General features: G+C 46.1%; 1 protein-coding gene across 25 annotated transcripts in view; it reads right to left on the reverse strand.

Annotated features, from left to right (window-relative positions):
• LOC134533153 (glutamate-gated chloride channel) overlaps positions 1 to 20,284 on the reverse strand; it is a 374,512-nt gene that overhangs the window by 302,486 nt on the left and 51,742 nt on the right. The window lies entirely within an intron of this gene.

Below are 20,284 nucleotides of genomic sequence, written 5' to 3' on the forward strand. Positions count from 1 at the left end.
GTGATAGTGATGTTCATGTTTATCATTTAGTGAAAGTTCAGCCACTCGAGAATTGGTCAAGTTGAACCGTGCGGAACGTAAATATAGAATAAACACTAGAGACCGGAAAAATTCGCGGGTTCAATGACCTCCAGGATAGACTCCAATATCCTCTACTTACTCGGGCAAATGGCAACTGTTCATTGGCTGTTGACTTGTGAGTCGTCTCGACTGGGTGGCCTGTGATTCAACACTTCTATCAGTGAGGGTCTCTAATTGGCCCTCAGTCCTCCAGATTAACAGTGAACCAATGACAGAAGCAGCGCTAAGGTATAATTATTTGAATTTTAGCATTACGCGAAATGAACCCGCGAATTTTTCAGGTCTCTAATAATGGCCTGTAACGGGACATGCACAGAGCCCGGAGTTGCTCTTGCACGGCCAGAGCGGGAGGGCGCCCGGCGACACCTGCCGTCAAATGCGAGGTGCGTGGGAACACGGAGTTGCTCTTGCACGGCCAGAGCGGGAGGGCGCCCGGCGACACCTGCCGTCAACTGCGAGGTGCGTGGGAACACGGAGTTGCTCTTGCACGGCCAGAGCGGGAGGGCTCCCGGCGACACCTGCCGTCAACTGCGAGGTGCGTGGGAGCCCGGAGTTGCTCTTGCACGGCCAGAGCGGGAGGGCGCCCGGCGACACCTGCCGTCAGCTGCGAGGTGCGTGGGAGCCCGGAGTTGCTCTTGCACGGCCAGAGCGGGAGGGCGCCCGGCGACACCTGTCGTCAACTGCGAGGTGCGTGGGAGCCCGGAGTTGCTCTTGCACGGCCAGAGCGGGAGGGCGCCCGGCGACACCTGCCGTCAACTGCGAGGTGCGTGGGAGCCCGGAGTTGCTCTTGCACGGCCAGAGCGGGAGGGCGCCCGGCGACACCTGCCGTCAACTGCGAGGTGCGTGGGAGCCCGGAGTTGCTCTTGCACGGCCAGAGCGGGAGGGCGCCCGGCGACACCTGCCGTCAACTGCGAGGTGCGTGGGAGCCCGGAGTTGCTCTTGCACGGCCAGAGCGGGAGGGCGCCCGGCGACACCTGCCGTCAACTGCGAGGTGCGTGGGAACACGGAGTTGCTCTTGCACGGCCAGAGCGGGAGGGCGCCCGGCGACACCTGCCGTCAACTGCGAGGTGCGTGGGAGCCCGGAGTTGCTCTTGCACGGCCAGAGCGGGAGGGCGCCCGGCGATACCTGCCATCAACTGCGAGGTGCGTGGGAACACGGAGTTGCTCTTGCACGGCCAGAGCGGGAGGGCGCCCGGCGACACCTGCCGTCAACTGCGAGGTGCGTGGGAGCCCGGAGTTGCTCTTGCACGGCCAGAGCGGGAGGGCGCCCGGCGACACCTGCCGTCAACTGCGAGGTGCGTGGGAACACGGAGTTGCTCTTGCACGGCCAGAGCGGGAGGGCGCCCGGCGACACCTGCCGTCAACTGCGAGGTGCGTGGGAACACGGAATTGCTCTTGCACGGCCAGAGCGGGAGGGCGCCCGGCGACACCTGCCGTCAACTGTGAGGTGCGTGGGAGCCCGGAGTTGCTCTTGCACGGCCAGAGCGGGAGGGCGCCCAGCGACACCTGCCGTCAACTGCGAGGTGCGTGGGAGCCCGGAGTTGCTCTTGCACGGCCAGAGCGGGAGGGCGCCCGGCGACACCTGCCGTCAACTGTGAGGTGCGTGGGAGCCCGGAGTTGCTCTTGCACGGCCAGAGCGGGAGGGCGCCCGGCGACACCTGCCGTCAACTGCGAGGTGCGTGGGAGCCCGGAGTTGCTCTTGCACGGCCAGAGCCGGAGGGCGCCCGGCGACACCTGCCGTCAACTGCGAGGTGCGTGGGAACACGGAGTTGCTCTTGCACGGCCAGAGCGGGAGGGCGCCCGGCGACACCTGCCGTCAGCTGCGAGGTGCGTGGGAGCCCGGAGTTGCTCTTGAACGGCCAGAGCGGGAGGGCGCCCGGCGACACCTGCCGTCAACTGCGAGGTGCGTGGGAGCCCGGAGTTGCTCTTGCACGGCCAGAGCGGGAGGGCGCCCGGCGACACCTGCCGTCAACTGCGAGGTGCGTGGGAGCCCGGAGTTGCTCTTGCACGGCCAGAGCGGGAGGGCGCCCGGCGACACCTGCCGTCAACTGCGAGGTGCGTGGGAGCCCGGAGTTGCTCTTGCACGGCCAGAGCGGGAGGGCGCCCGGCGACACCTGCCGTCAACTGCGAGGTGCGTGGGAGCCCGGAGTTGCTCTTGCACGGCCAGAGCGGGAGGGCGCCCGGCGACACCTGCCGTCAACTGCGAGGTGCGTGGGAGCCCGGAGTTGCTCTTGCACGGCCAGAGCGGGAGGGCGCCCGGCGACACCTGCCGTCAACTGCGAGGTGCGTGGGAGCCCGGAGTTGCTCTTGCACGGCCAGAGCGGGAGGGCGCCCGGCGACACCTGCCGTCAACTGCGAGGTGCGTGGGAGCCCGGAGTTGCTCTTGCACGGCCAGAGCGGGAGGGCGCCCGGCGACACCTGCCGTCAACTGCGAGGTGCGTGGGAGCCCGGAGTTGCTCTTGCACGGCCAGAGCGGGAGGGCGCCCGGCGACACCTGCCGTCAACTGCGAGGTGCGTGGGAGCCCGGAGTTGCTCTTGCACGGCCAGAGCGGGAGGGCGCCCGGCGACACCTGCCGTCAACTGCGAGGTGCGTGGGAGCCCGGAGTTGCTCTTGCACGGCCAGAGCGGGAGGGCGCCCGGCGACACCTGCCGTCAACTGCGAAGTGCGTGGGAGCCCGGAGTTGCTCTTGCACGGCCAGAGCGGGAGGGCGCCCGGCGACACCTGCCGTCAACTGCGAGGTGCGTGGGAGCCCGGAGTTGCTCTTGCACGGCCAGAGCGGGAGGGCGCCCGGCGACACCTGCCGTCAACTGCGAGGTGCGTGGGAGCCCGGAGTTGCTCTTGCACGGCCAGAGCGGGAGGGCGCCCGGCGACACCTGCCGTCAACTGCGAGGTGCGTGGGAGCCCGGAGTTGCTCTTGCACGGCCAGAGCGGGAGGGCGCCCGGCGACACCTGCCGTCAACTGCGAGGTGCGTGGGAGCCCGGAGTTGCTCTTGCACGGCCAGAGAGGGAGGGCGCCCGGCGACACCTGCCGTCAACTGCGAGGTGCGTGGGAACACGGAGTTGCTCTTGCACGGCCAGAGCGGGAGGGCGCCCGGCGACACCTGCCGTCAACTGCGAGGTGCGTGGGAACACGGAGTTGCTCTTGCACGGCCAGAGCGGGAGGGCGCCCGGCGACACCTGCCGTCAACTGCGAGGTGCGTGGGAGCCCGGAGTTGCTCTTGCACGGCCAGAGCGGGAGGGCGCCCGGCGACACCTGCCGTCAACTGCGAGGTGCGTGGGAGCCCGGAGTTGCTCTTGCACGGCCAGAGCGGGAGGGCGCCCGGCGACACCTGCCGTCAACTGCGAGGTGCGTGGGAACACGGAGTTGCTCTTGAACGGCCAGAGCGGGAGGGCGCCCGACGACACCTGCCGTCAACTGCGAGGTGCGTGGGAGCCCGGAGTTGCTCTTGAACGGCCAGAGCGGGAGGGCGCCCGGCGACACCTGCCGTCAACTGCGAGGTGCGTGGGAGCCCGGAGTTGCTCTTGCACGGCCAGAGCGGGAGGGCGCCCGGCGACACCTGCCGTCAACTGCGAGGTGCGTGGGAGCCCGGAGTTGCTCTTGCACGGCCAGAGCGGGAGGGCGCCCGGCGACACCTGCCGTCAACTGCGAGGTGCGTGGGAGCCCGGAGTTGCTCTTGCACGGCCAGAGCGGGAGGGCGCCCGGCGACACCTGCCGTCAACTGCGAGGTGCGTGGGAGCCCGGAGTTGCTCTTGCACGGCCAGAGCGGGAGGGCGCCCGGCGACACCTGCCGTCAACTGCGAGGTGCGTGGGAGCCCGGAGTTGCTCTTGCACGGCCAGAGCGGGAGGGCGCCCGGCGACACCTGCCGTCAACTGCGAGGTGCGTGGGAGCCCGGAGTTGCTCTTGCACGGCCAGAGCGGGAGGGCGCCCGGCGACACCTGCCGTCAACTGCGAGGTGCGTGGGAGCCCGGAGTTGCTCTTGCACGGCCAGAGCGGGAGGGCGCCCGGCGACACCTGCCGTCAACTGCGAGGTGCGTGGGAGCCCGGAGTTGCTCTTGCACGGCCAGAGCGGGAGGGCGCCCGGCGACACCTGCCGTCAACTGCGAGGTGCGTGGGAGCCCGGAGTTGCTCTTGCACGGCCAGAGCGGGAGGGCGCCCGGCGACACCTGCCGTCAACTGCGAGGTGCGTGGGAGCCCGGAGTTGCTCTTGCACGGCCAGAGCGGGAGGGCGCCCGGCGACACCTGCCGTCAACTGCGAAGTGCGTGGGAGCCCGGAGTTGCTCTTGCACGGCCAGAGCGGGAGGGCGCCCGGCGACACCTGCCGTCAACTGCGAGGTGCGTGGGAGCCCGGAGTTGCTCTTGCACGGCCAGAGCGGGAGGGCGCCCGGCGACACCTGCCGTCAACTGCGAGGTGCGTGGGAGCCCGGAGTTGCTCTTGCACGGCCAGAGCGGGAGGGCGCCCGGCGACACCTGCCGTCAACTGCGAGGTGCGTGGGAACACGGAGTTCTCCGGTGACGTCAGTCGGGCAGTCGACCTCCTTCACTGTCGTCGGCATCTCGTTGCGTCATCGGGGGAGGATGAGGAGGGGGGCGGGGTGCTGACCCTGCCGCGGATCTGCGTAGACACTCGGAGCGAAGGGGCGCAAATCTTTAGGATTCCTCCATGGGGGGAGGGGCCGAGAGTTCTGCACGTGGGGCTAAACTACACGTCATATAGGCCTATCTCTGTATGCGGTACGTGTATGCTGTTTACTGGCCATATTTTGGACTACGCGCGTGCAATACGCAGAAAAAATTTTAAATTATACAGAAAGTTCATAGTTTTTGACATCCAACCAGTTTCACAGTCGCGATTTTGCAAGTGCCGGCAGTTCCCCCTTCAGTGAGGGGCTTCTTTATTCCAGGGGGAGGGGGTGCGGTCACCCTTTGATCTACGCCCGTGGGAACAACAAGGCGATACAGTGCGTCATGGGCTAACCTGAGCACTTTGAGTCATTCCCATGCTGGAGACACGTCGGTCAGCAAGGACACGACATTTAACTTTAAACTTAGCTCGGTATTTAGCGAGGAGACTCAGAGGTCAGACCCTGGTCTCGCATCTCGGTCGAATATCGGTCCGGCCATTTCATGTTTTCCAACATTTTGTGCACATGCCTCTAAGAGGAGGAATATTGGAAATATTTTAAAAAAAAAATTGTTGTCTTATGTATGTTTGCTATCCTTTCTGATATTTTCATTATAAGTAATACCATATATAAATACATAAGCCCTTTAAAAGTGAAAGTTCAAAAATCTTGAAAGGTTGTTTTTGAATGCTTAGAAATAATTCCAAATATAACTTTTAACTTTCTGTTCATTATCTTCTGATATGTTTTTTTTACATTAAAACAAAACTTAATAAAGTATTACTCCCTTAGGGGTAGAAAAATAAATAAATGGAGAACTTTCAATTCGTAAATCTTAATGTATGTTATTAATGCTAAGTTTTTTTTTACCTTAAACCCTAGTAAATAAGGATTACATAAATTTAAATTACATTAGCTAAATTTAACTCTTTTACACGTTTTATAAGTAGAATTTCTAAAGATGATAAAATAAGGTTGTTAGTTATACTTCACAGAAGTAATTAGGTGGTTTTATGAAGGAGCATGTATGTTTTCAGGAAGTTCTTCCACTACCCTACCAGTTCGCTTTCCGTATTTGCTACAATCGAGCATCGTTTCATGCCACGTGCTACAGAATTACGGACCACTGCGGAAGGCACCACATCCAGTTAAGGGTGTAGTTTACTACATGATTTTGTATTTATGATGTTGGGTTTTCATCCACGGTTTAGCTCAGGTATATTAAATCTATCTGATATTTATTAATTGGTCTTTTACTAATTATAATGCTAGTTATGTTTTTTTAAGAACGTTAAAAACTCAATTTATATTTTAATTCCTGAGCGAACTGAGAACACGAATTCAAGTTATTTACGGTTTTGAATTTACCATTCTTAAGTAGCGTTCCTTTATTATTTTTTTTTTTTTTAAGTCATTCATAATTTTCTTAAAGTTGGTATTCCTACAGTTCTTTAACTCAAGAGTTCTTCACGAATTTGAGGAACTTACATTTTTAGAAGTTTATTTAATGATCTCTTAAAACTGAAGAGTTTTAGTAAAGACTACAAAAAAAACTGGTAAGTCAAAGCTGTGAGCAAATTTATTAAGTGCTATTGGTTTACGCTAGATATAAATTAAAAAAAACAGTTTTTAATATATTAAAATTATAAATAACCCCTTATTGAACTTACAAAAAAATTAATTCAATAATTCTATTTTATGAATTCAGTGAAAAATTTTTATCAAATCACAAAATTATTGACGAAAACTGTTTTGAGAAATCGCCCCTTTAAATATGCATTTCCCCGTGAAAGGTATACACTCACCATACACTCTTTATTATGTCAAAAAAAAAAACATCTTAAATAAAATCTCAAACGTCACGAAGCTATCAGTTATCCTCTTGGGGCTTAGCATATTCATGCACACATAATCTAAATATTTATTGAAAATTATTTTTTTCTGAAACGCCAGTACCAACAATATTCGTATTTTGCCAGAAAAAAAAATACTTTCAATGAGGTTTTAGTGAAAATAATACTCACAGCAACAAGTGACGATGTTTTTTTTCCCTTCCCTTTTGTTTCTGCACGCAGTTTCTTCACCTGAATTTGGGACACCGCGCTCCGAACAAACTTGAGCTGTTTTTAGCGGACGGACCGTCGTCGTGAATAACGGGGGAAAGGGCTCTATCGATCTAAGTGCCCTTAGTCGTTAATAATTGAAAGGCAAATGGCAGCATTTCCGGCGATACCTACGATGCAAATAGCTTGCCATTCAGTTGGTTAAATTTAGAGTGACAGGCTGTAATTTTAAAAATATTATTTTTTTACCATATTCTAGAAAATGACATCCCTGTTGTTTGAGCTGTTCATAAACAAGTGGTTTATTCTTAAACCACATTGAACTTAAGTTCTGCGAATACCATCAACCAACTTGTTTGCCGTTTGTTGTACAGGAGGTTTTAAATCGATAATGTACGTATCATTGCGTCTTTAAGTTCTACGCCAGATTACTGTTTTTTATAATAGTTGTTAATTGCAAATAATATTTGTTGCATCAAAACATCCACCTGAGGCCTGAGGCCAAATTTTAACTAGTGTTCGCTGAACTCTTGATTAGAATATGGCTTTATGAAACAAGAATCAGATTGATCCTAAGCTCATTTACGTTTACTTATTTATAAAATAGCATTCATCCTTTCAATTAATTGAGCTTCAGATTGTTAATAGTTAAAACTTGAAATTATATTCTGTAGCAAATGAAAATATTTGTCAACAAACATTTTCAGTTTCACTTGGAAATATGTGTAGTCAAAATTAAATTACGACTTTATAGCAATGCTGTTAGTATAGTTCATAATACGTAACAATACACATGTTTTAATAAGCGTGAGATATGTCACATTATAATGTTCCGTACTAAACATTTCTTAGTTTACATAGCTTACGTATGAACAGAGGTATACTAAAAGTCTGCGAACGTTTAAATTCTTTATATAAATGTACTGCGCACGTGTAATGTACTAATAAAACGTTTAAACATTTTTTTAGTAGCTGCAGCTGTCTGGGTTATGTAAATAGCTCTGTGAGACCACTCCAGTAAAATTAAATTCGTGCAAAGAAACAAAAATAAAAAAAGCTCTTAAGACGTTTCTTCTCTCTTGCTACTAGCATTTACCAGTAATGTTTACTCACTGCTTGATAATAATTCATCTGTAAGGAACATCAAAGGAAATTCTTTCATTTAAACCACATGAGCGATGAGGTGAATTATATCTCATAGCCGTGAAGCTCAATGTCTCCATCAGCAATAAACTTGGTAAACGTATTGTTCACACGCACACGCCTAACCTATACTTTATACACAGAAAAAAAAGTTTTTGTACTTTAACAAAAGATTCCTTTGGAAACCATTTGCCAAGTAATAGTTTGTAATAATACAAGAAAGATAGTGTAACATTATACAATACAGGGATATGGTTATTTTTGCATATATTAAATACGTTTTTCGAGGTAATACTAAGTATTTCTTACAAAAATTCGCGGATAATTTTATATTTTAATTGATGTTTCATTCAAGCGTAACTTTTTAAACCCTGAAAAATATAATCTAATTTGCAATATTTGGACTTGTTTTGTTTTATTATGCATATTCATGTGCGCAATTTACACTGGAAATCTATTTAGGGAACTTTTCAAATATAGGCTAACTTTAACTTTTGTAGGTACTGGGATAACACAATGACTCGGGTAAGAATTCGAACACTATTTTGTAGTGATGCAGTGTTTTCATGTAAACGCTCAAATTTACAAATATATAAAATAACATGAATATTTTTGTTCCATTTTCAAAAAACAAATACAGTGTAGCTACCACAGCCTTGCCTAAACATATACATGAACAACAGAAAAGGGTTAGCGCTAGGTCCGATTTAAAAAAAAAAAATCTCGGTAGTGGTGTGTGGTTTATCTTCCGTTGGTAAGCCTAAAGTTGGTTGGCAGCCAAAAAAAAAATATATCCAGCCCTTCTAAGCATATCCATCTGCAGAAAAAAAAATAATCTAAACGTGAAGCTAGTGACTTGAATCAATGCAGTGATCAGGTTATTCGGAGATATTTATAAAGACCAAATAATTAAAGGTAAAAATGTATTTCACTAATACTGATTTCTGTTGGTGTAGGCCAACGTACCTCTGATTTAATCAAACATCGCAGTTTTAAATAGACTCTGTCTGAGCATAGGAAAATATTTTTCTTGGTTCGCGGCCAACGTGGATTTGTATATGAAGCGTACACTGAGCGCAATCACGTACAGGGTTGATCTTATTCAATGTTGATTTTAAAAGGATCATGCTAGCACATATGTACTTTAAGTTGGTTCATGGTCAAACAAAAACCTTTTTAAAGCGTTGCTTGATTTATAATTTCTCTCCAAGAGAATTTTATATTTTTTGCCTCTTCACGCCATACGAACAACTGCCACCGCATAGCGCCGCTACAACTGCTGCAACAGGGCAAGTAGTTGCGCCTCCGCTGTACGCAAACGACTAGCTTCACTCAAAAAAAATCGGTTGTCTGTAAAGTCGGTTTACGGACGATAGTTTAAAGTGACAACGTCATAACAAAACATTGATGGAATGATTGCATTCTTTTATGAATAAAAATGAATCATTTTTATTGAATTATCACTATGTTGTATGGATACAAAGAAGGATGAAATGAAATCTACAATTGAATTGATAAATTTACTTTTATTTGCACTCATTTATTCAAATATGTTTATTACTTTAACGAAAAGATAATTTTAACTATGATTTTTATACATGTTTGCTATTTAACTTCTTCCAGTCTGTGTTATTCTGTTAAGGATAGGACGATGATAGGAAAAGTAGGAAACGAATGGGAGTGTTTCAAGTTTAATGTGCCTCGAAAAAGTCAAATCGATGGTTGTTCCAATCGAGTGGAAGAGAGATAGATGCGGCGCAAGCGTACAATGAGCGTAACGGGACACATCGTAACGGGACAATGTGCGTAATGGGACCCTTTTTTGTGCGAGCAGCCGGCTTTCATCGATTTATTAGACGTTTTCACGTCAAAAAGAGTGCGTGTAACTCAAGTACACGTGACAGAAGTGAAATTTCTTTGGCAATTCAAACCTTTACTCTTAAGTATATCGTAAGGGATAAAACGGCAGAGAAAGAGAGAGAGAGAAATAGAATTAAGACATAATTTCTAAATAAACATGAACCAAAAAAAAATTATTACCCATTTCATAATAAGCTCAAACCCCGCTGTGTTGCCCTCTGCCCAAATACTCCCTTACTATATGCCAGCAAGTCGTGTGGCGACAGGCGCAGGCGGGTCCCTACCGGCGCGACCCGCATATCCCTGCAGCATGGCGGGGTTCAACCTGAGCCGCACGCCGCCACGTGGAGCCCGCGGCTGTGGGTCGGAGGGTCATCACCAATCTAGCAGCAGAGGCGCAGCGCAGATCTACCTCTCCTGCCCCAAGACGCCTCGACAAACAGTACGCCTTCGTCTGAGTCTTCCAGCTTCGCCTTCGACGATCAGTTCTCGTTCAAGGACGAGACAGAAAAGACTGTTCTCTCTCCGACCCAGACTCCTGCGCCCGGTATCAACGCGACATTGGTCCGGTATTCTGTGCAGCAGTGGGACACAGGCCACCATCTCAACAAGTCCTGGCTCTTCTCGAGACACGGTCAGACCTAAAGAACAACATCTACAAACGAGTCCACCTTCCAAGCTGTTACCACAGAAAGGGATGAGGTAACGGTCTTCACGAGAAACACCAACGATTTCAGACGTATCTAGGACTGTGTCACAGCGGGGATCTGGATTCCCCCCCCCCCTACTCGAGGAGGTGGCTTTCCTGCTCTGCTCCCTAGTCGTGAGGCTTTCGGCAGACCCGTCTCTTCTCATCCCCTGGTGGATCTACCGGGCGGTCCTATCCCGCCACGCCACCACGAGGAAAACAGGGGGCGACTGAAATGCTGCCCCTTGGAAGGGCAGCTCTTCAGGATTTTTCTGAAAGTAGTATTTTTGAAAGTTTGTCTGAATTGTTGCCCCTTGGATAGGCAGCCCTTCAGGATTTTTCTGACAGTGGTTAGTTTTTAAAGTGACCTAACCTAACCCAACCTAACCTAACCATACCTAACCTAACCTAAACTAAACTAAACTAACCACTGTCAGAAAAATCCTGAAGGGCTGCCCATCCAAGGGGCAACAATTCAGACAACCTTTCAAAAACACCACTGTCAGAAAAATCCTGATGGGCTGCCCTTCCAAGGGGCAACAATTCAGCTACCTCGGAAAACAGCGGCTGCCCAGACTTCCGAACCTCTGCCAACGGAAGATCAAGAGACCCAGACAGACACCCCAGTGACACGCAGGCAGCCATCACGACGTAGGGCCGGTGCATACCGCAGATTCAACTGCTGAGCAAGGTGCCAGTGCTGCTCTGCCCCACGCCCCCGCGCGCCCTCCTGCGCAGCCAAGGATATGCAGACCGCTCCTATGAAAAGGAACGAGCTGGTCAAGACTGCGCGGGACACGAAGAAGACAGCTGTCGTCATCCGAGGGGGCAGAGGGGCCGGTGAGCAAGGCGCGATGGGCACGCACCGACGCAGTGTTGGCGAATCGTCAGCCGGACCACAAAGCGCCCGACCAGCCTCCACCGAGTGGCTTTCAAGACGGAGGACGAGACCTGGAGGCTGGGCTGGACCTCGCTGTGGAGGCTTCGTACTCCAGGCGGCCGACGACTACTGTAGGGCCGCGACGTCTTGGCGTGTCGTTTTGCGTGGAAGCGGGGAAGAGTAAATGAGAGGGGAAGCAGCTGCGCGCGCACATCAGCCGCTATGTGGTTCATAGCAAAAACATCAGGCGCCACGCTCTCAGTCTGAAGTGAGCAATGGAGCCCGACGCAGGACATTCAAGATACAATAAAGTAATACATAGTGGAGAAAGGGGAATTATAAGTAGTGTAATCCAGTGTTGTAATGAAGAAGCTTCCAACAAATGTCTGCTAGTTCCTCTTGCAAAAGCAACCGAAAGAGCTGCGCGATACACAGGTATAAGCCAAAGATCAGTTTCGCGCATCCGAAAACACAACTGAGAGACGCCAAATAAAAAACAAACAAACCAGGCAATAAAAGATAATTATAACTTTAAATAATAATACTTACATTATAAGTTTTTCAACGCATTCCCCGTATTTTCACCCGCGGTTTGTTTGTTTTGCATTTGGCAATTTTCCAGACTTTCTGCACCGCTTGTTAGAATATTTGTTAGCTACAAGTGTAGCCGATATTGCTACCCGAGGATGGTTTGCTAGAAATATGGTTTTCGGCCCCCTCAAAATGACTAAATTTTTTCTTTCAGACTGCAATTCTGGAAAAAATACCAACCCGAGTGCATAAAAGTGGTAAGGTTCTTGACGTGCGTGAAAGTGTCATGTCGATCGTCTTCACGTTTCAGCCAAACCAAATGGAAAAGAAAGCATCAACGAGGGAGTTAGCTGCAAGTCTTAATTAATTGTGTTTCCTACAGCAACCCACAATTACAAATTTAGTTCTTAACTTTTAAAGTATTGTATATCTATGTTTAACTATTTTTAACAAAGCTGCCCAGTCGAGCAAATAGTGCACTACCTTTCAATAATAAATTACCGTAAAGCATTATCGCATCTTTGTATCATTAAGATCTGCGCTGTGTTGTACCGTACGTGAGATTGTTCTCGACCAATGTTTTCGGATCGGCATGAAGACTTCCAGGCCGTTGCTATCAGCGGAGCAGGCAAGGCGGGACGTGTCGATTACAAGGTCGCTGAGCTCTAGGGAGTCGACCCGCCAAGACGTCGCGGCCCTACAGTAGCATCACACGTCGGACGAGGCAGTGCTGGTGCTGCACAGGTACACGAGCCAGCCATGTCATCCCATCCGCAGTCCTGGGCCCCGCTTCTGGTACAGGAAGGAGGGATAGTGGTCCATGGTCCAGGAGTCGCAGTCACAACATATGACACACAAGCAGCAGAATAAAATAAAATAAAAGCACCCAAAACCTTTCCCCTCAGATCTAAGTAGCACTTAGACACAACAAAATCATATAGAATACCAATGCCCACTTATAAAAAAACAAACATATCAATCCTCAACCTAAAATAAGTAAAATTATAAAATCCACCGCACTGCCGCAGCACTGCGGAGGTCGAGGAAGTTGTGCCCTTTTTACGACCTAGCCTTTCCCCCCGTAAAGGAGGGGAGGTCAGCGGCTCATGGTCTGAGGATCTCTTAACATCCCACGAACACCTCCCGCAAAACCAGATTCAAATGCGTCTACAAGCAAAAATGTTATTCAAGTTTTCCAATCCTGTGCGGAGCATGGTGCGGCTAACGTGTTTTCTGAACCGTCCGCAACAGCTCCGACCCAAATTTAACAAAACTGGCGATCCAGGCCGAGAGGCATATCCCTAAAACCCAGATTCCCAACTATTCGTAGTTGAAACACCTTTGCAGATCGGGATAAATTTCTATACCGTCCGCAATTAAATTTCACGAAATAGCTTTTGAAGTGTAAACTAATTATCTGAAATCAAGATTTTTGCCAGATAACGTACATGTCATGGCAAGCTTTATTCGATCTTGAATGAAATTTATTTTGTTCTCTGGGAACTACCATATATATAAGAAGTGATGTAACTATTTCATATAAATTTTAACAAAACTATTGTTGAATACTAAATATCAGAAAATTTTTAGTTTATGTTTATATAAGTGTTTTAAAAATGTTAAACTCGGAAGAAAAAAAATATGAAAATAACGAAGTGTAAGATAATTGCGTGAACATATATTCAACAATATTTTTCTAGGGTTCCGTGATGCGTTTAACGTTGAGAAACATTGGTCTGACCCCACATCCGTCTTAAACGAGCTCTCGGTGACGAGACTAAAACACGAGGGCCGTTTTGACGATTGTGGGGTTCTCTGACGTGCTGCTCGCAATGACAAGATTGGAACAACCCACGTCACACGTGACGTCACTCCGGCCCGCTGTGACGCTACAAGTTGTGACGCTGCGGGCGCGGTGGCCAACATTTATCTTTGGAGGGGCAGACAGCCAGCAAGGAGCGCGTCATTAGTCTTATTCTGCGACGTGCGACAGTAACATTCGTACTGGTTGCATGCAAGCGCAATGAACAACGTATTACATAGTGACTGAGGTCAAAACAGCAGGTTAAGTTCTTTGATTTGTTTTTACAATAGGTAAGGTTGATTTGAAATTATTTTTTTTCTACATACGCCATTTCATAATAACCTCAACGAAGTACAAAAAATATGAATATGCAAACAAAGAAAACAAGCCAATATCAGCCGGTGTCGAAAGTTAAAAGCATAGACAGCACAGAAAAAATTATTTTTTTCTGACTTATACCTTTTAACTCTTGACAATTGCCCATTTTGGCTTGTTTTCACTGTGTTTGCATATTCGTCTTTTCCGTTACTGCGGTTTCTATGCCATACAGTATAACCAGCAATGGCGTATATAGAAAAACTAAACCATGGTTAAAACTTGCGCAAATAAAAATATATTACACAAATGCAATAAATATTTATTTGAATTATATGAGTAGTTTATAACATTGACTAATATTTGGTTTTTCTCCCTACAACTGGTAATTTCTTAGGCTGAAAAATTTACGAATATTTAGTTTGTTTTTTTTTATTTATGATTAGTGCCGATTTAAAAGTGTGAAGACGCAAATAGCGCTGAAATATAGTATGTTCTGTCTTGCATTTGCTTGTGTATCACGATCGCTTTTAACATAACAGATGCACGTCGTCCAAGCCCCAGCACAGCATTCGTTGTAGCACACAAACACGTTGGAACCAACATAGCACCGACAGGGGGACGCACCACAACGCCGACAGCTAGAAAACTGCTGTGTACCACAACGCCGAATTACCACAACGCCGAAATACACTAACGCCGAAAAATGTCATTGCATGACTGCCACACAGGTTAGGTTAGGTTAGACTAGGTTATGTTAGACTAGGTTATGTTAGACTAGGTTAGGTTAGACTAGGTTAGGTTAGACTAGGTTAGGTTAGACTAGGTTAGGTTAGACTAGGTTAGGTTAGACTAGGTTAGGTTAGACTAGGTTAGACTATGTTAGGCTAGGTTAGGCTAGGTTAGGTTATATTGCGCTAGGTTAAGTAAGGTTAGGTTTGATTGTGGTATTTTGGCGTCAAGGTGCATTTAAGAAACGCACACTAATTCATTCAGTTGTTATTTCGGCGTTGTGGTACACAGCAGTTTTCTAGCTGTCGGCGGTGTGGTCAATTTTGACATTCGGCGTTATGGTATTTCGGCGTTGTGGTAACGACCCCACCGACAGCAGCTCGCGAGAATCAGTTTGCATCGCTCTATCGTAGGACCATGGAGGAGAAGCTCTTACGTAGTTTTGGGCCCACCCGCTAGATAGTAGTTGTCATAGTATTCTACAATAGCTTAGCTGCATTTATTGTGAGAAGTAATGAATCAGCAACTATCAGGTAAACAGACTTTATTTTGGAAGCCACACATTTTGTGGTGTGGCATAACATAAATACGTCATCTCATATTCTTTTTATATAGAACATGTTTTTTTTTATTACAAAATAATGTTAATTTTTTTTACTCAGTTTGAAATCCTTCTACTAAGCAATTCGTTGTCAGTAGTGGAATTAGCATTATAAAGCTAACGATTTGAACCTCCAGCTCGAAGTTTTATTTCTAGTAGTTACAGGCCCACCCAACAGATAGCGTCACATGTCTCACAAAACATAGTTTGAACGTCCACTGCAAGAGTCGCACCTTTACATCTGCCTCCTTGTTCTGTGCGTGGCGCGGTTTCAATGCACTTCATCATTTTCAGATCGCGGCGTAGAGAAGCGCCTTGCTTCCGCTAGGTGTGGTGGTGAATGTCCTGAGTTTACTTGGGGCTAGCGATAAAAAGTTGTTCTCAAGGGTGTCATAAGAAAACCATTATTTTGTAGGTCAAAAGTATTTCTGGGGCGGGAAGAGAGGGAAGCTATAGTGTGTCTCACGCTTATACTGCAGTACAGATTTAATGGCGCACTTTGTTGCCAGATTGTTACTATACCCAGCCGTTAACATTAAAAATCATATTTTGTATACCATCGTTAGTAAAATAAAGTTTTATTATTTTTAAATTGTGCTTAATTTATTCTTCTAACACCATTAAATATTGTCTATTGACAATTGTTACTGCACTTGTAGTCATTCTGAAAGAAAAAAATATTATAATAGTTGAATCTAAACTCTAATTATTATTTCACTGGATAAATTATTTGTAGCAGTCGGTCGCTATAAACAACAAGGCATTCCTTTAAAATATGTGATATGTTCAAACATAAACAAAGCTTTCCATATCCAAAAAAAAAAAAAAAAAAAAAAAGTTAAAATTTTCTTGAGAAAAACGTTTGAAACCAAGATGGCGTGTTTCAGTACCGTATCCTTAGAAGTGAAGATAGTACTATGAGATGATGCTCTTAATGAAATACAAGAATTTGTATTTTCAAAATTCTCATTAATATTTTTCTCTTAAAAATACAATGTTTTAGATATACATTTTTTAAAAAATTCATTACATCATACAGGTTTGTCTAAAACTGTTGTGCTCTATGATGCATAAATGGCAACAGAACCCACAGAAACATTGGAAAGAGAGTTAGCGTCCGTTAACATAAGACGCGCTAGCTTAATGTAGTCACTGAAACTTCCCGCATTCTCATGATGCTATGCATTTGTTCGCATAAATGACCCATAGCGGCAGCCCGAGGCACTACTTCGGCCTTGACTGAAGCTGGCAGGCCTCGTGAAACACGTGCCTGCGAGAATAACTGCGCACGGGCTGGTATTACACAAATTACAGACCTGCATTTTCCAGTCACGAACGCTTTGCGGCGGACATGCGAACTCGCATACCTGGTGACAGCCACTGGCTAGCAACACTTTCGTTACAACGCATTCGTGGGCTACTTTGTGGCTGGAGTCGAGATTATTTCCCGGATTCTTCGGGTGGCGAAGTACACTTGAAACACACAAAAGACCTCCTTCGCGATGATGATTGGACTACATTGGCTCCCGACACGCCCCTGGCAATCCGGAGTCAGTTACAAACAAACAAAAATATGTGACGATCCATTCACGTGTAAACTGCGAAAGAATGTGACCTCGTTATTGACCAATGAACATTCTTTTAAAGGGCTTTACGATTTTCAGATGACTCGTGCAATTGAGAATTTTGATTTGATGCAATTATTTGGGCATACGCCATTGCAGTTTTACACTGTTTGTTATGGAGAAAAAAAATTCAAGAATTCAAAAATAAGAGACCCTCGAACAGATGAATCAAACGACGAAACTAAACAGGTATTATGGACGACACAACGACGGCTGCACAGACGAACACAATAGATTATCTATGACAGAATATTTGCGACGTTTCGGGAACTGACATCTGTTTCATCGTTGGGTACATCTGCTCGCTCCAGGGTTCCTTATTTTTCATTCTTGAAATTTTTTCCGTGGCAAACAGTGAAAAACTGCAATGGCGTGTGTCCAAATAATTGTATTAAATATAAAGGGCTTGTTGTGTCAAACTTGGAGTGAAATGACTCTGCTGTATTATAGTTAGATACCAAAACTATTGGTGGTTTCAATGCCCTTTGGTGTTAACTTTATAGTCCTCTAAATACTATGGTAATTTTCCCTTGCTCATTGGTTACTGGCATCTTTGGTTGAGGGTTTTTTCTTTAGCTCCGTATCCTCAAGATAAACTGTGAGCCAACAGCAGAAACATGACAGAGTATAAGTTCTTGAATTATTTTCTTCCTTGAAATGAATCCCCGGAATGTCCAGTCACTAGTCATAGTAAGCTTTCACTTATGTTAATTTATAATTTTGTAAAATTTACTGAGTATGAAAAGAGGTTTGTCACTATCGATTTAAATTGCGAATAATAGGGATAGTTTCTGAAATAGACCACATAGTGTATGAACAGCGGTTAGATAAAAAATTATTCTTCAACCACCAATTAACCTTTCACTGTCGCAAAATGATTTCTTTGTACCAAAGACAGAACAATGCATGTAAGACAGTATCCCCAATCACTTTGATGAATTAATTTTACGTCAGTGACAATTTCTCCTGCGATTGTATAACTTTGTTTTAATTAAACTTTATCCATATCACCCGGTGTGCCATCTGAAATACTTTCTTTGCTATTTGTAATTAAAAAAACGTTGTACAGCTCCAACTTCAAGGCTTTTTACCATCTTAGGAAGCACTTTTAGGCCATAAGAATTACAAATGATTTTAACTTATATTTTTCGTGATGTACCTGCACATGAAGTTCGTCGGTTGAATTATGACTAAGCTTGGAGATAATGGTGCACTTGTGCATAGTCTTAGAAACTACAGTAAATGTACAGACTTTTAAAGGAAGAATTCTCCTCGAAAAACTGAAGAGTTCTTCGTAATTTTATTATATAACTTAATATTCGTAGAAAAACGCAGTATTTCGACTTTCGAGTTTTTTTTTTACACTCGTCGAAGAAATTAGTGTTTTTTGCAGGAGTCTTAACAGGGTTTTGAATATTTTGCTAGTATACTAAGATAATTTTTGTGGATTCATGTTCAAAGTCAATATACATAGTACCCGAAAATTTTCGAAGATAACGGTGAATTTACGAAGATCCCTGGTTAATTTGCAACCAGGGTTCTTCGTAATTTTAAGGTGAAAGTTTTTAACAGTGCACGAGAAGAAACCAATTATCGGGTCAATTAAAAAATACTAATTATTTTTCTTACCTGTACCTAATAAGTAAGAAGTTTCACATGTGTCACGCGTGGACTCCGCGTACACATTTTTTTTTTGTTTATTACATGCCGAAAAATAGAATTTGGGAGTTGAAATAAGGTGTAGTTTCTACGAAGACCCAGCTATGTGAAACTTGGAAGAACTTCTGGTTTGTTGTTGGTTGTAAAGTCCGTGAACGCAGTGCCGCCTTGCGCGGGGCCCGTCGCAGCTTGTTCGGCCGCCACGTCGTCGCGTTCCGGGCCGCGGGTAATCCGCTTTGCGCACAGCCCGTCTCCCCGTCTACCCCCGCGTGCTGGCAGGGTCGGAAATTGAATGAAGACCGGTGGTCTCTCTCGGCGCCGCGGGAGTGCGCTGCAGTCGCCGGCGAGCAACGACGTGCAGTGTCTTCTCGAGGGCGTTGACTGTCCTTCCAAGCGCGGCTCCAGAAGGGGGGCGGTGGGGGCGATAGCCCCTCCCGAGACCAATTTTATTGATTAGTGTATATTTATGTTTACTTAACTATTTAATTTCATATGTTAAACTTTTATCTCATCAAAAGTTGCATGAGCTACTAAGATTCTGTATTTGAAACCTGTAATTTGTAGAGACCTGCAAAATTCGCGGATTCATTGACCTCTAGGATAGACTCCACAGTCCTTTAAATACTCGCGGAAATGACACCTTTTCATTGGCTACTGACGCGTGAGACGTCTCAACTAGGCTGTCCGTAATTCGTGGTTTAGTGTTTCCCATTGGCTCACAGTTGCCCGAATAAAATGTGGGCCAATCGCAGCAGCGGTACGAAGGTATAGTTGTTTTGATGCTAGCCTATCGCGAAATGAATCCGCGAATTTTGCATGGCTCTAGTAATTTGTAAATAATATTCCAAGGCCAATATCCGACCACTTTCATTTTTTGCAACTACGACCTTTCTTTGTGCGATAGCCCCTCCCGAAAAGTCATCCTGAAGCCGCCATTGGGTCCTTCCTGCGCATAACTGAGTTTCAGAAAGGATAGTGTTTCTTGGGTTTGTGAAAGCTAAATTTGACTAAATTTTTTAATGCACCACCACCAATTGGCTAACATTTTGTAGTAAAAATTTTTTTTCTTGATATATGATTTTAATAATTCGACATAACATGAATAAATAATAAATTTAATCATTGAACTTCCTTAACCAGAGGATATTTAACCATTTAACATAAAAGTGTTAAAAATATTTTGCGCATTATTCAGAGCTTCAACTTAGTGACCATATTTAACTTGCACGTGGAATCAAATCAAAGGTCCAAAATAACTTTTTTTTAACCCTTACCACACAAACATTAAATCGTGATTTATTGATTGGTAGGAATCTGTAAAATTCGAATTATTATTTGGCTACGGTAGAGCATAAATGCCGCTATAAGTTTAAATAACATTTTCAGTGAATAATGAGTATTTTATTCGCCCTGAAATACAGGAAGCCAATCACAAATCAACTTGATCCATATGCAATTAAAAGAATGACTTTTTTTGGTTTATGCCAGTTTAGGTCATTACTACAAAAAAAAGAATTTTGCAGATATATAGTTATAGGGCTTGATTCCTAAAAGTCAACTGTAATAAGACAGTATTTCACTATGTATTTTCCACCGCGGCGGTGAAAATATCTAATTTCGTTTGAACGTGAGTTATAGCTTGCAGTTCGAGGAAAAAAGGACGTGTTTTGTGAGCCG

This window comes from Bacillus rossius, chromosome 6 (genome assembly GCF_032445375.1).
Source record: "Bacillus rossius redtenbacheri isolate Brsri chromosome 6, Brsri_v3, whole genome shotgun sequence".
NCBI lineage: Eukaryota > Metazoa > Arthropoda > Insecta > Phasmatodea > Bacillidae > Bacillus > Bacillus rossius.